This window comes from Oreochromis aureus, linkage group 14, assembly GCF_013358895.1.
Source record: "Oreochromis aureus strain Israel breed Guangdong linkage group 14, ZZ_aureus, whole genome shotgun sequence".
In the NCBI taxonomy this organism is placed as follows: Eukaryota; Metazoa; Chordata; class Actinopteri; order Cichliformes; family Cichlidae; genus Oreochromis; species Oreochromis aureus.
The window spans coordinates 13,546,668-13,562,949 of record NC_052955.1 but is presented as its reverse complement, the minus strand read 5'-3'; the positions used below and the strand labels follow the sequence as shown (position 1 = coordinate 13,562,949).

Genomic DNA, 16,282 nt, shown 5'->3' with positions numbered 1-16,282 from the left:
ATAGCTCAGTCTTAGTTTAACATTAACCAGTTCATTAATCTATTCACAGTTCTTGAATTTTAAAAAATATCAAGTTACCTAAATGAACAGTAAGGATGATGCAAGTGTTCACTGACTAAGCAGAAACATTATAGTGCGAGGCTGTGGGAGGGACCGTCAGTGCCACAGTAGAACTCTGTTTGTATCAAGTGATCTACAGCATAATAGGCCTCACTACCACACAAGGTATTTTACCTAGAGCCAAATCATTTGGAACCTATTAAGTGTGCTTGGATCAGAATGTGCTGTAGGCTCATCAGCCATATGTTAGGCCACCGATTAGACGAGAACCATGCTGAGAGAAACACTACCCCTCAAGTCAAACACAAGGGTGCATCTGTTTTGAGAAGACTTTTTTTATATCTTCAAGTCTCTTTATTGCATATTTAATTGAAAAGGATGGCTGATTTAAAGTGTCATGGTTTGCCAACGCATTACCTGCTTTGAAAGGCCTTACAGCGTTTGCTACAATAAGCCTTTTTCCCATATTTGGTCAACTTCCACTTGCAACATTTTATGTTTAAAATATAGTGGAAAAGAATGGACAGAAAGAAAAGATTAAAAGATATGTGTATCGCAGTGACTTTGCTGCACTCCAGCACGCTATATGATGATTACATGACACACACTTTATCCAGCTGAGCCACCAGGATGCCACGAATACCTAATAGGTTTGAGAGATGTTTGCAGCCATGGCAACACAACAAATAAGACCAACGTGTCTTATCAACAAGCTTACAAAGGAAGGGAAACGGAGAAGATGAGCCACAATGCAACACAAGTGAAAAAGCAAATGGCATTGTCAACAAGCTCAAGTGATTGGGGAGTTTCAGGAAGGAAATCTGCTCAAAGCTCTGGCTTCTCACAATATTCCAATAGGAGTTTTGTAGTTTTTCAAGCAGACTAAAAAATATCTTTATCAGGTCAGACTATAAGTGAAATCTGTGGACATCAGCATTATAACCTCTACAATTTCTTTAATGTATGATTTCAAACTGAACGATCTGGTGCTTATTTGTTAAGATTACATGGAAAGTCACTGAAGGCTGTAAAATGCAAGCAGATTTCACCGTCGAATATAATGAAGTCAGTTCCAACAGAGCTACACAAGTGACAGCCAGCTGCCAATCATCTCACTTGTTCGGCTGTCTAATCTCAAAATTACTGACATGTCAAAATTCAAAGACTTTCACAGCAATAAAGATATTCATGAGGAATTCTATAATTTCATGATTGAACCTGACTGTTAAAGGTTGTAACGTACTCCACATTCCAGATGAAGACACGGTCCTCTCAAATCTTCTCGGTAATGTGATACATGCGATTCATGTTTTCACACAATTAAACTCAAGAGTATCTGCTAAAATTCAAACCAGCATTAGAATAGCGGTGAAAAAAAGCTGTAAGTGACTTTGACTGTGCACTAAGTGGTTTTTCCCATTTCGGAAACTGCTGCTCAGATGGGATTTTCACACACAACCGTCACAAGGTGTTGAGGGAACGGTGTAAAAAAGGGAAAAAATTGGTAAAAAATGCAGTGTTGATGGCACAGGACATAAAAGAATGGCTAGGCTGTTTGGAGACAGAAAACCAACAGTAACTCAAATAACCAGCCAAGGTATCCAGAGGAGCCTCTGTGTGAATGCACAACACATCAAACCTTCAGGCAGATGGTCTTCAGCTGCAGGAAACTACACTGGGTACCATAACCGTCAGCTTAACACTGAGATTATGCTGTGTATAAGCAAAACAAAATTGGACAGTGGACAAAAAACTAAACAAATGTGATTCAGTATTCAGATGGTAAAGTCGGAATTTAGCATAACATCTACCCTTTTGGCACACTTTGGGCCTCTTAGTGCAAACTAAGGATTGCTACCAAAGCCCCACATTAAACAGGAACAGAGCTAAATTATATAAAACCAGAGTAATGATAAGTTCTCCCACTATCTGCTCTTCTCTTAATACCAGAAATATTAAGGCAATCGTTTTCCTATTTCGTACTGCTAAGAAAATGGTATCTCACAGATTAGGACATTTAAGGGGAAACATTTTCTAATCGGTACTTTTAGCAGGATGGCACTCCTGTCACAAAGCTCACATTATCTCAGACTCCTCAATTTCAGTGTGTTCTTTGAGAAGTGCTTCTCCAGCACCTTGCTGAATCTATAAAACAATAATTTGAGACATTTCTAAAGAGAAAAAAAGAGTAGAGAAACTTCAAATAAAAACTGGACAATGAGTATATATGTACTTTACGTTGTAATTCCATTTTGATCCCCTATTTAAACAAGAGTGTTAGAAAAATGCCCGTGTACTCTAAATACAGTCAAGTCAAGATACAATAGAAGTGCTTAACTGCTGAAAGTCTTATCACAGTCACTCAATCGACTTTTCCTCCCTAACCGTGGATCAAAGGGGTATCCATCTGCTATTACTGAGCGAATGCCATGAGCTCTTTCAGTTTGAGGATTTCTTAGACGTTATCTCCTTTTCATCCTGAAATGGAGCTTTATTTCCTCTGAGACATGCACTAAGCACAAAGCAGCACCCAATCATCCAGCAAAATAAACAAAGTATGAAACAAAGGAATGGGCATTTTAGCTTTCTCCTTCTGTCATATTAACATGCAGCATTTCAGCAATTAGAAAATGCACTGTATTTGTGTCATATACAGAAGCTTTACCTGAGGAAGGGAACGTTACAGAGGCCAAGCTGAGACGACAGTTGTTGCTGACATTGACTTTTTTTAGCTTAACCACTAAATATTCCCAAATTGAATTTTATTATTTTATTTTTTGTGTGTGTGATGTTGTTGCCTGTGTTTAATTGTATAATTTTTGTAACTGTGAGATACTTGCTGCTGCCTATCTTGGCCAGGTCTCCCTTTAAAAAGAGGTTTTTCATCTCAATGTGATCTTCCTGGTTAAAAAAGGTTAAATTAAAAAAAAAAAAGTTCCTGTTGCCCAGGATGATGAATAAATAGATATACCAACAGCAACATACTCCTTAAATTCATGTGATATTACCTCGGTAAGACAATCTTTTTCTCAAGATTCATGATCTTTCCGAAGCTATTAAAGCTAGAGAGACAGATGTCTCAGTGTCTACTTTCCAAAGTTACAGCTATGATAATTAAGACTATACTGAAAAAGGAACTGAGCCGTTCCTTGGTTTGGCGTAAGAACAAAGATTTCAAACCTATTTGCCGTTAACAATAGATATTTGTATAACTTCTTGATATAAAAGAAAAAGAGTTTTTCAATAATCAGTAAAATAATTTTCAGCACCACATATGCAACTTCTTATTATTACAAGATCTGGTTAATTTCTTTTGTGTTAGTAACTTCATTTAGAGCCAAAATGATTGACAAAGTTGATCAACTGGAGAAACAAGCTGACTAGAGCCTGAGTGTGATTTTTCCATGCACATTTTATAAGAACAAAGCAGCCTTCAGTCACTGACTGATCAATCAGCAATTGCTTTCAATATAGGGGAGGGACAAAAGGCCTCAAGTTTTGCTGAACAATGCATGATAAGAAGCATGCAAATACTCCACTCATATGTAAAAGGCTAAACAGTTATTTGCAATTTTTCTAACAAAGACAGTGAAAAAACCCTGCTGCAAACATTCGAAAGGACTGTTTGTCTTTACAGTATATCATGTTAAGCCAAGTGCCTTGGAGAAAAGTCTCATTACTGTAGACTCCTGGAAGCTGATAAGTTATATTTTCTTTTCTTTATTTCGTCTTTCATGTTGGGTGTTTTTTTTGTTCGTTTGTTTGTTTTTGCTGTCCAGCTCGGAAAGACATTATTGTCTTGCAAGACAATAAATATCATATAAACCTATCGGCAGAAGAAAAGGATGATTTCGATGCTGCATCTTTTTTGACCAAACAAAAGCCCTGCATCCTTAGATGATTGTACCAACAAACTGTGAGACAAATCGACACAGTGTTCAGATCAGAGTGAAGAAATGACAACATAAGTTATTGAATAAAGTTTTCACTACCACTGAGGTCGCCTAAGCAAAACCACTCACTCTGCAGAAACTCTGAAGCGTGCATTCACACAGAATGGTGAACCTGAGGTGAAGTCTTTACAGTACAGTTCAAATATGGAGGATATGACTGCAGTCTTTAACCATTCATCCATTCAAACATCCAGAAGAAGGCTGACACACTTTATAAATGTCCTACAGCACTGATCTTGGCCACCATAAATGGAGTCCTTTTAGTCAATAGACACCCAGCTAACAAAGACTACATCCAGTCATCATCTATCAAGTCCCACAACGGATAAAGTAGTTTGTCAAACCAATCTAATCAACTGATCTTGGTGAAGCCCGTCTAAGGGCATCATCAATAACTGCAAGCACGGATGGCTCCGAAAGACCTAAAGCACACAGCTACTGCCAGATGGAAGATAATCACTCTTGAACATTATCACTTTCCATTACTGGGCTGGTTTGTTTGGTATTTTTGCTACATAGTATATTGATGTCGTTATCAAACCATAAAGCTTTCATCGTGTTTCACGTCTCAGTGCCGCTCATATGAACATGATATACAGCTGACCTTCTACCGGGCACTGTTTTCTCTGACACGAGTTCGGTTGGCATGTCTCCATGCATCTTGACAGACAGACAGGCTGAGGGTTGAGACTGTGATTCAACTGCTGTTTTTCGCCCAACAGTGAAGTTTGAGTTGGTGTAGCTTTTGTTTTTCCACTTCACATCTCATGTAAGTCAATGTCACCCACCTGCCCTGAGTGCAGGCCCTTACAAATGATTCCCTGCATCACAAAACACTGAATTGAGAAAATGGCATGCAAATGACCCATCCTTCAGCTGATACATCTTATGTAAGCATGAAAAAAAACACACTACTAGTCCACTGGTAGTGCTATGATTTATCATGACTCCAGAAATATATTTATATTTTAAGAAAGCAGGATTTGCGTGGAATATTGCCATTGATAAAAATCAGTCCCTGCACATATTTAGTGAAAGAAAAGCCTTTCTCTGAGTACATCATTCATATTTATGACAACATCATCAGGTCAGATAAAGACAAGTGGCAGAGCCTGATCATCCCAGCACTGAGGTGACTACAAGTGTCCAAGCGATGTGCTGGATTAGCTAGATTCAACTCATTACCTTGAACAAATTTGAAGTTATATAGGCCACAACAGACATTCACACTTCATAGTTAAAAAAACAGCAAGTCAACTGGGGCTTTCCTAAAACAACTTTATGGACTCTGGAAATTTTAATTAAAGTCATTAATCCTGATCATGTTTTTATAACCACAACATCTTTGGACAAAATTACAATACAACTATTTTTTTTCTGTCAAACAATGCAGTCTCCATGTTAGTAACAATCCCAACAACAATACTGCACATGTGCAAACACCCCCCGCTGCTTGCCACTCAATGAACGGGGTAGACCAACAACACCTCCAACTAAGCCATCAAATCGATGTTGTTTGTCCCTGACGCATGAAACAACCCAAGTGTTCCTGAAGTGTTTCCCCCAGTAGCAGGTAGATGGGAAGAGGTGGCACAAGCATGCCACAATTTTAGCCAAAAAGACTATATTTTGAGTCTTGTCTGTTAATGTTTCCTTTGACTGGCTCTCTACTATTAGTTAAGTTTTGTTGTCAAATGTTCTGATAACAGTTTTCCCCCAAAACACACTAGATTTACTGTTAAGAGCTTTAATGAAAAAAAGAGAGACAAAAATAAGGTGAGCAAAGGTTAATAATAAAAGTTATTATATCCAGAGGTTATTTGAGCTGGGTGTTGTAGCTAGGGTTGATGATTTCAAGGATCAAAAATAGTGAGAGTGATTGCCCTTATCGTCCCTCGTTTGGCCATTATTGTTAATATAGTGAATATTGTTGTTATTTTTACATTCATAAATGTAATCAGCCTCACTCTGGTCTCATGTCAGTATCTCCACATTTAATCAACACTCATGTGTGGGAACTTGCACACGCGCACTAATTCATGCAACACTGCAATCTTTGAAATGAATGTGCACGTGCAGAGGCACTACTTTATCTCCTCTCCTAAACCGTTTTTTTTTCGATGGGCGTCTGTCTTTGTCAGTGAAAGACTGCACTCGGTGTGTGAACGGTGAGGAATGGGGAGAAGCAGGTGAGCCATTTTACACATAAAAAAAATAAAGGGAGAAGTTCCCACAACTACAGGCCAGAGGAAAACAAGTTTTAAAACAACAACAACACAGCAACTGTTATGACTTGTTAGCTGTTCAGCTGATATCCCTCCACATATGGCCACTAATTACGATTTAATTACAGCTAAATAAGTCATTGCATGTGAACAAGGTTCTCCTGCTGATATGGCCTACCTTCTTTCTCTACATGAAAGTGGGAAAATATTCCTCAGTGTATGTGTGGGTTTCTCTCTCACCGGCATTAGTGAGAGAGCACTGTTGTTGGGGTTTTTTATATTTGCTCCATATAGCATGTACGGAGGGCAGTCAACACTACCTTAATGGGGTGCACATTTATCCTTCCCCTATTTGGCCCCAAAGACAGTGGTATTGGTTATTGCCAGTAGGACAGGGTGATCGAATCTTTCAGATCTTATTCCTCCCAATAAGATATTGATAAATGGATGACAAGGCAGGGAGAGAAATAGGGCAGGGACAGAGACCTCTTTTTGTTTCATAACTCAATATCAAAAGGTCACATATTCTTCCGGAACAGCATAAATGTTGATTTTTACTATTTTTCAAACAATTGTTGGCCTACTTGAAATAAGCTAGCAAAATATTAGCTTCATGTCAGTCTCAAATTCATGTCAAAATTGTAGAATGCGAAAGCAATTAATATCAGTCAGTTTGATCATTTCCAATAAATAACATCATTAATATCTGAGTGTATTTAAAACAACACTGAATTTAAATGAATTTCCTTTAGATGTTTGTTTTTTTTAATGACTGGACTCCACTATTCTTACTGTCACACTCAGAGGATTATTCTTTAAAGCATAGATACTCTTTGATTCAACGGGAGGCCTTTTTATGAGCAAATATTTTGCCTGTCACTGCTGCTTATTGGTCTTACACCAAAGAGCATTCGGGCATAAATTCCACTTTAACCCCTGACACCTATAATAAGTTGTCCTCCCACAAACCTTAAACACAAAGATTGTGCTGTTATAGGATGTTCTATACTATATTTGGCTGAGCTGCATTTTGTTTAGCAGTAACTATGCAAAGGAAGTGTACACTTGAGCCACTTAAGATGAGGCTTTGTTCCAAAAGAAATAAAATTCTTTGAGGTACTCTTAGTGCCCTACTAAAGGACAGAAATGTCCTCGAAAAGGTTTTGACAGAAATACTCTTTGTTATTTTGTTTTACTTTTCCATGAATGCAAGTTTTGGTTTTCAGAAGGATTACTCATCACTGTCTGGAAAATGGTGGATGGGATAAATATGACTATGGGATGAGTAAAACTTACTACTGTTGTGTTTATAGTCTCAAGAATCACTATCAAAGTTAGTCATGCCAATATGTACAAATAAACAAAAGCAGGCTAATACACTAGAGTGGCAGAGACACCAAGGATAAATGGAAGAGTATCTAGACAACAGGCACATACATTTATAAACATTTTGGTGCATTTAGAGGAATTACTAAGCTTTATACAATCATCATATGATTTAAATTCAAAGTAAAATAGTAGGACCAAATAAATGGTCAAAGACGTCCCAAATTATACTCGGAAATGTGACAGAATGAGGTAAACTCACAAGAATCTGAATGCCTACTAAAAAATGTTTGATTTTTGAGTGCAGTGTTGAGCCCTTTTCTGAAAATGAAATGATCAAAGAAAAAGGAGGTAGAGGATCTGTTCTCAGCTGCATAAAACAAAAATGAATTGTGAATGATGGTGGAACCGCTTCAGAAATATCTTGGAAAACAACCGGGGAAAAAAGGCTTTTCAGAAAAAAACTGTTTTGCATACTGTTTGTAAAATTTTAAATCGCACTAGTGGGACTCTAAAGTCACAGTTTGATACAAAGAGAACAAAAACATGTCGTCTCCTATTATTAAACAGAGTTAGGGTCAGCTGATATTGTTTCTGTATAAAATAATGGACGTTATTAATGTTAATCCATCAATTCTCAGTCACAGGTTTATGTTTCTTTAGCCTACATATATAACTTGCTTGAGGATTGCTTTAGTTTTACCTTGTTAGGCATGCCTAACATCTGCCTCTGACAAATAGCAGATAGACGTAACCACAGAAAGACAGAATTGGTGCTGATTCACCCAACAAGAAAAAAAACCCTAGCGCTATACCATGTAAATTACAATATGCTACTCTGCGCTACACACAGCAGGATCAATCATTCAGTACATGCAACACATGAATGCATGTGACACGTGAAGATTTAATGCTCTGCAGGCTTTAAATGGCCCACTAAACAATCAGTTGGTTTCATGGGAAAAATTGGGTATCTTCCAGAAATAGAAAATCAGTCACAAGAAAGAAGCACATGAGGATTACCAAAATTAAGTTGCTGAAAATAACTCTCTGTTGGAATCAGTACAGTAGCAAATGCTCTTGTAATTAACAGGTGAACTTCAGTGAATAATTTGGAAAGGATGGAAAGATCCCATAATGTTGGTTTGAGCAATAGATGTCCTCGGCTAGAGTTCGCATTCGGTGTCAGCAAGAAATCCTCCCTATTTAACTGTCCTTCTGCTCATGTATGTGCAATAATGTGATGATCAAAGTGCTATACTGCTTACTTGAAGAAAAGTAGGGCCAAATAAATTGACCACACTGCACAGAAACTTTAGAAAGCAGACTATGATAAATCTTTCTTTTGCACATTCTTGACAGTTCTTTTTTAAAGGCACATGAATTTTTCGAAAGTCAAACATAAAAGCAGGTATTGTAAATATTTAACCTGCAAACAACATAAGGGATGTTTTCTACAACCATTACTCTCAGAAACCAATGATCAATAATTATTTGCGCAGCAATTCTGCCTTGCTGTACATTCAATCTATTCTGCTGGGAATGCTCTCTGTATTTCAGAGTTATAAAGCTTTCAAGGGTCTCAAAGATTTAAACGGCAATAAGCTGCAGTTTTACACAAATATAGTGCACCACACCTTGAAAGAAACCTGCTACGTTGATTTTTTGTTTCACAAAAAAAGCCCAAGGCAGTAAATTATCAGTTTGTGGATCTTGTGTGCATATTAAATAAATATCAAATAAAACATTCACCAAAGAGTGCAGCAAAGTAAAACTTATTTCATGGAGTCAGGCCAAATGCGTGATTTTCTGCTGCTGCTGTTTCTTTGAGCTAATATAGTTTCCATCTCATTTAAGCAGTGCTTTTGTGTGATGATCTCTCCTAGTTAGATGCAGCAATAGTCCTGTGAATTTCTGCTTGCAGACATCAAGACTAAGAAGAGATTTAGTCAAGGTGAGCTGGATTTTTCTGCTGTTGTTTGTCAGCTATTAAAGCATGAAATCAAGATGTGTGACCGTAAATCTCTCAAAACTCAGAAAACACTTTGATTAAGTATTAAAAAAGGGGGAAAAATGAAAGAAACAACTAGATTTATGCTATTTCTTATTTTGCACATCATCAAAGCGCATGAAGAAAACCTTATTCAGCACCCACATCTGTCCTGGAACAGCATGCAAAGAAACTTGGAAAAGACAACTAGATGAAAATATGGTCAGTGACAAGATATTTTTCACAGAATCCTTGTTTTGTTGCACTGGGGTGCTGGATTATGCATGTGTCTCTATTAAAGCCAGATATTCTACCAAACTGAGGAAACAGAATGTGACGGTCGAGGCTCTTAACCGATCACTTCACTAGAACAGTTAATGCTTTTGTAGTGTTCCAGCCTTTAATAGGCAGCACAGCCACACATCTCCAGTGAGGCTGGTGCAGGCTGATGAAGAGCATGCCATACGACTTTCTGACAAACAAATCAATAAGTAAGGAGCGAATGATCTCTCATCACAGTGGCGTATTCGGGAGGAGTAATTCATCTTTTTCCTAATGCATCATCGGTCAAGATTGAATAGTGCATTAAAGGCACTAAATTTTGGCCAGTGTTCAGAGTTCAGAGGAGAAAGTCTTAACAGGACCAGCAAGACCTGTGGTAGTAGGCACAGCACAATAATATATTGTCCTTATGCATTATTTAATGGCACTGTGGGGATGATAGTGTTTGTGCACATTTCAAATTCTGTATGAGAGCATGTAGCTCCCTTAATTGGCTTGCTCAAGAGAGCCAAAGTGAAATGCTGTTCTAGTAGAAGATATTGATCAATACGACCAGATGCAGCTGCTGAAAGCATTATCTAAATCAATGTCACCTTCAGGTAAACAGCAAAATACTAGAAGCTGGAGGTTTGCTATTATTCTACACTAGTGCTTTTTTCTGGTTTACACAATGATATCACATTTCTTCATCTAAATGACCATTTAGAGGCTCTGACACGCAGTGTCGAGAGCAACAGTTTAAGGCTGCCACATGTGGCAGGACGACTGCACAGCACTGTTTCTTGAGGGAGATAGATGTCACCAATAATATTCTGAGTCATCAGAAGGAACGGGCAACTGGCTGGTACTATGCAGTGATGCGCCTCTGCAGTTTAGATGCCATGTGCTCCATAGCAGGTTATAAGCATTTTCCCAATTGAATATTTGTGTCAGGATTTGGCTGCTCCAGACAGGTGGAATATGCTATGCTTGGATTATAACTGCTGCATACCACTGGGATCAGCTTGACCATATTCATCCACAATATTCCTGAAAGAATTGGCTCTCTCACCACCTTATGAATTCTTTTATGAATCTGTATGCCTCTGCTAGACAGTTAGCCGCCCTCAAAATGACTATCCACTGCTTCCCTCTATATCACAACCCACAGTATCTTCTCCCTTACACCCTGTTACTACATTTTACATGTTACAGAGCACAAAGCAGGTCAGTCTTTAACAACCAGAGCTTCTTGTACTTAACCGTTTCATCACTTATTTGTCAGAAAAAAACAACGGCAATGTTAACAAGTGCACTGCAGAAACAGATTCACACTCCTTGACAATAAATGACAGCTCTTCTTATTGAGACTTACTACCCAGATGCGAGAGGCTAAAAGCCTTCAGGGTAAAACGAGAATTGCCGCAATCATGACTTCCAAAGGTTACCAAGTCAGAATACAAATGCTCTTAAGAGATATCAAAAATGACCAAGTGCAAAAGCTACAAAGTCTTGCTACTCTGACTTCTGCACCTTTAAATTGTGCTTTTGAAATGCTTTAGCCAGTTTTCACCTGCTCTGCTTTTAAAGGACTTTTTTTTTTCAAATTCAATCTATTAAGTTTTGATTGTGACGTATTTTTAGTGACACAACTAAAGTAAAAAAAATCATTTAGCAAATAAGAGACTATATGTGCTTGTCCTTTTCACAATCACATGGGACAGTAGCACATCCCAGCATGCAACAGCAGAGTCACAGAGTACACTTTGGACAGGTCAAACGTCTAAGCTACTAAAGTCACATTCACCTTCAAACAGGCAGTGTTTAAATCTTGCTTCTAGCATGCAGACAAACCCAGGAGTTAGGACCTTCTTGTAGTGAAGGAACATCAGCTTTCTGCGCAAAAACCTGTTTTGTGCCCTCAACACACTGCAACATAATACTCCGTGTGCTGATGAGCAAAAAGAAGTAATGTCTATGGAATAAATTATACATCTAACATAAGCACCAAAAGTTGTTTAACAACTTACTGCAGTGGGCATTAAGTTTAATATTTTTTTGCTCTTGTATTTTCTCCCTGTTGAAATCCATCATGCCGCAAAGTTCAAAAGTGTTTTATGCCTCTCAAGGCCTGTATGTTATTTACCTGCGTTTCCTCCTTTGAGAGCCCCACTGCTTTTTTTGTCACTTTGTTACTGCTCAAATATAAAATCCAAGAGCAGCTCTAGTTTAATTGCTTCAGTGCTTTGGTGGCTACTCCTTTGATCTTTGTGGCTAGTTGTAATTATGCCATTTCTCGAACCTTTTTCATGCATCTCGAGTGCTAAGTAACTTGACTTGCCTTGGGAGAAACATCTATCTCATTCTTTTGACCAATAACAACTTAATTGGTACTTTTCACTTTTCTTTACTGGTTCTTTTCTGCATGCAAAATCCAAACTTCAAGAAAAATTAACAAGAGGGTAGAGGAGTTTTTTTCTAACTCCCTGACACCATTTATTTCTCTCGCGATATGCATAATATTATCCCCAAAAACTTTGCTCTTTGTTTCCTTAAATAAAATGTTATGATACCGCCATTTTTTAAATCAAAAAACATGTTAGTTGATCCTGGAATCAGCCCACAATATCATATGTCACCATGATACGGTACATAACTGTGGAAAGAAATGACTAAAAATCATGCCAAAAGTCACTACTTACACCACTATTTTAACTCTTAGATTGATAGCTTAGAGTGTCTTGGAAAAAAGTAATCTTTTCAGCAAATGTGTGCATTTTGAAAATGTCAAGCTGAGAACATGACTCACTGTAAAGGGCTATTTTAATATACCTTGTATAGAGAACAAATACATGTCTGCCCTATACAGTCTTTTATACTCCTGAATACAGATCAATAGCTTGTGTTTGCTCTCATTCCTGCAGTGGCTGATAACCCACCACTGGTCCTGATTTCATAATGCTAACACATGACACCAGCACCATGAGCAGCTGCTGTAACACAATGCAACAGAATGGCAAGGCAGAGAGACCTCATTAATCTAACCTCTCAGCCTGCATATAGCAACCTAGAAAGCAAAATAGTCATAAAAAAAACCTCAGCACACATGTCACTGTAACTTTCTTTTTATGGCATTACCTGCTGAGATATTAATTTGTTCTGCAGCAGTTTACTGCCTGCATTAGCATTGCTGAACATGGAAGTGTTGGCAATAATGCATGATAATGATAATGACCATCCTGTCTGATTTCATTAGGCAAACACATGACAGCAAATGCTCTGAGCTTCTGCTGTAACATCCTGCAACACACTTACAAGTAAACTGACAAGACATGATCATCACCACTTACTGCAACGCACACAGCTAGTAAAAAAGGCATTTAAATACATAAGAACCCTGCTTCATGCACTGCTAATTCAAATCACAAATCCTATCCTACTCAAGGGTATCAACCCTCCAAAGGAGAAACCTCAATAACCTCTGATGAAGGAGACTTCTCAAGTCTCTTATGTCAAAACTTGTATGATGCACAGTTTTAACCAAACATCATTTCAATTTGCTTTTTGCCAAGAACACAGGGTTAAATCTTTACTTCAAACCCTAAACAATAAGAGTGAGTCAAGCCCTTGAGACAGCTGTTTGTGCTCTTCTTACAATAAAAGCCTTACATGACAAATACAGTATAGTATTTTATCGCCTTTAGTCATCTGTCAGACTATGGTATAATTCCTTTATGACAACTGTTATTTTTTCACTTTACTGCAGCTGACAGCCGTGAAAAAGGTGGGTGCTCTGTCATGTAGGTAGGAACATACATGCTAAAGGAGGGTGTATACCATAGATACAGCTGGCAGTCAGTGTTTTCCAATAGCACTGCAAGGTGCAGTAACACTCACTGCCTGCCCTAATGCAGCCACACAGCTGTCCAATGTCTACATGTATCCCAGGGGATGTCTTAGAAGGTATTGTGTGGATTAAGCGGGGCTATACGAGGGATGTTCACTTGACTTTAGTGAAAGATATTGACAATTTAACCCCACCTCAATCTAACTGATTTACAACCTCTATACCTCCATGCAGACATCGTGAGTTCTCATTTTTCCTGCAAGCTGTAACTGATGTCCTCTGAGTGATAAATAGATATTTCAGGGACAAATGCTGACCTCTGAAGCACTGTGCAAAAATTGGGATAGCCACTCCATTGAGTCTAACGAGTCAGTGATTATAAAGTAACTGGAAAATGATGAGAGGGGCTGAAAATTCCAGCTGCAACCATTATAGGCAGAATTCACTCACAGTGCCCATGAGATCATTAGAATGCTGCATCAGTGCTTCTGTATCCCTTCATCATTTCTAAACCTGATTAGCTGATTTGCCAAAACAAAGGTCAGGAGTAGAATAATATACAGTGCACACATCCTGAAAAGGCCTCTACTCATACGAATTTATCATCTGGTCGAATGTTTTTTAAACTTGCAAGTTAACAATACAGTAATAAGTTTCCTGATGGTTCAGGCTCTGTGGCTCCAGTGTAAGACAGTCCACTCTCTGAGCAATCAGTGCAATTTACCCTGATGGGAGGATTCCAGCAGCTGCTGCTAATTTATGAAAACTCTTGGTCTCTGAGTGGTGCTGATGCAGACACACCCGGGCCATTTCCACACGCGCTTCTGTCTGTGGGAATTCAACTCTTGTGTCACTGTTTAAGCGTCTTCATTGCAGTTAGGAGCTCTGTCAGCCCTATGACAGAGCTGTTGTGAGCCCATCGGACTCAGTCTATCAGACTGTATAACAGCACTAACAACCACGTGAGAACTGGATATCTCAAGTAACATGAAGACATCTCTGCCAGACAGGTTTATACCATATTATCCAGCAGACTACTGTGAATAGCCTTGAAAGACTTGCACATTATGCATCAAGATACATAAATGATTTGCTTGATAGATAGATAGATAGATAGATAGATAGATAGATAGATAGATAGATAGATAGATAGATAGATAGATAGATAGATACCGGAGGCCTATTATTCTATATTTAGTTTGCACAATCCATGCCGCACATCAGAGATCTGGACACCATTTAGCTCATCACATTGCACCCACGTATGTGTCACAGCTGCAAAAGTCTAATTTACATTTCTCACCAAGTCTGAGAGACTTACCAGAAGTGGAACTGGGACTAATATAGCAGAAGCCAAAGGCTTGATCCCAATGCACATGATTTCGCTGTCCACACACTTGTCTCAGCGGATAAATTCACAACGAAACTCGGATGGTGACGAGAGTTCATTTATTCCAAATGCAGGTGTAAAACCTTCTTGTTACGCTGGTCAGGCTTGTGCTGAAAAAATCCAAGGGACCCAATGAGCGACAATCTGCTGCTTAAGTGTCATCAACAAGAGACAGTCCTTCCCAGTTACCTGCATCGGGATAAAACCCCACCTAAAATCCCAGTACGATCCGATTAGGGCTCGAAGGCAGGCAGAATATAATTAGGTTGAAATCTCTAAATCCAGAAGCTCAGGAGGGTCCGAGTGTTGCGTCCGAGCCGTCTTCAAATGTGTTAAAGCGTGAGTACGTGGTCGTAGCAGGTCCCCCGCATACGGGTTTGTAACGCGGAGGAACGATGGATTAAATTTCCAATAAATCTCACGCCTGTGATGAATTGCAGTACAGATGGTGTCGGGATGGAGAACTGCAGCATGGGGCTCTTTTTGAAGCGATAGGTTGCACTCCTGAAAAAAAAAGAAAAAAAAAAGAAGCCTCACACGGTTGAAGGTTGGCGTCAAATTCAGGCTTCAAGTCAATCAAAAACAGCAAAGGTCGGAAAAGTCTCCACCAACACCGGGTTTCTGTTAATTACAGCACTACAGCGCACTTACCGTGCCTAATTTCTTGACATTTATTTACCTTCACTGTAGACGTTTGTTGCCATAACTTCCCCTATCTGAAGCGCAATGAAGGAATCCCACCCATGCACTGATACTGTTTTTTCTCGCTCTCTCTCTTTCTCCTCTAACACTATGCGTACCCATGCGAGCAATTAGTTTTCATACACGACTTGGTCCGTCCGCTCTTTCTACAAAGCAATGCGGTCGATTTCTTCGGGCGGGATGTGGCAGGAAATCTTGCTGTGTCCCAGAGAACAGGCAACCTTTGAAAATGCGCCTCTACTCTTCATGCAGGCGTCCACCTGCGTAACACGAGCCCGCTATAAAAGAATACATTTGGTCACGCCATGATGTCTGGAGCAGAGCAGAGCCAAGTGGCCAGTGGACAAATTCTTGGTATCAGAGGAAACGACTGACACCTTTCATGGACAGTGCAGCACTGCAGCAATGTGATGTCATTTGGGCTCCATTTAAAGCAAATACACGAAACACTGGAGGCTTTTCTTTTTCTGTGGTGGTGAGGAGAAGCAAATGTTTCAACATGAAGGTGGCTTGAAATAGAGAGGGGGT

General features: G+C 39.0%; 1 protein-coding gene across 5 annotated transcripts in view; it reads right to left on the bottom strand.

Annotated features, from left to right (window-relative positions):
• lrfn1 (leucine rich repeat and fibronectin type III domain containing 1) overlaps nt 1-16,034 on the bottom strand; it is a 125,733-nt gene extending 109,699 nt beyond the window's left edge. For 2 of the 5 annotated variants that reach the window (XM_039622454.1, XM_039622451.1), the window contains exons 1-2: nt 15,732-16,034; nt 14,984-15,556 (exon numbers count right to left, since the gene is read on the bottom strand). The gene's annotated coding sequence lies outside the window, so the exon portion shown is untranslated. The other 3 variants (XM_039622455.1, XM_039622453.1, XM_031760162.2) reach the window with 3 other exon arrangements.
• Nucleotides 16,035-16,282: the final 248 nt, after the last annotated feature.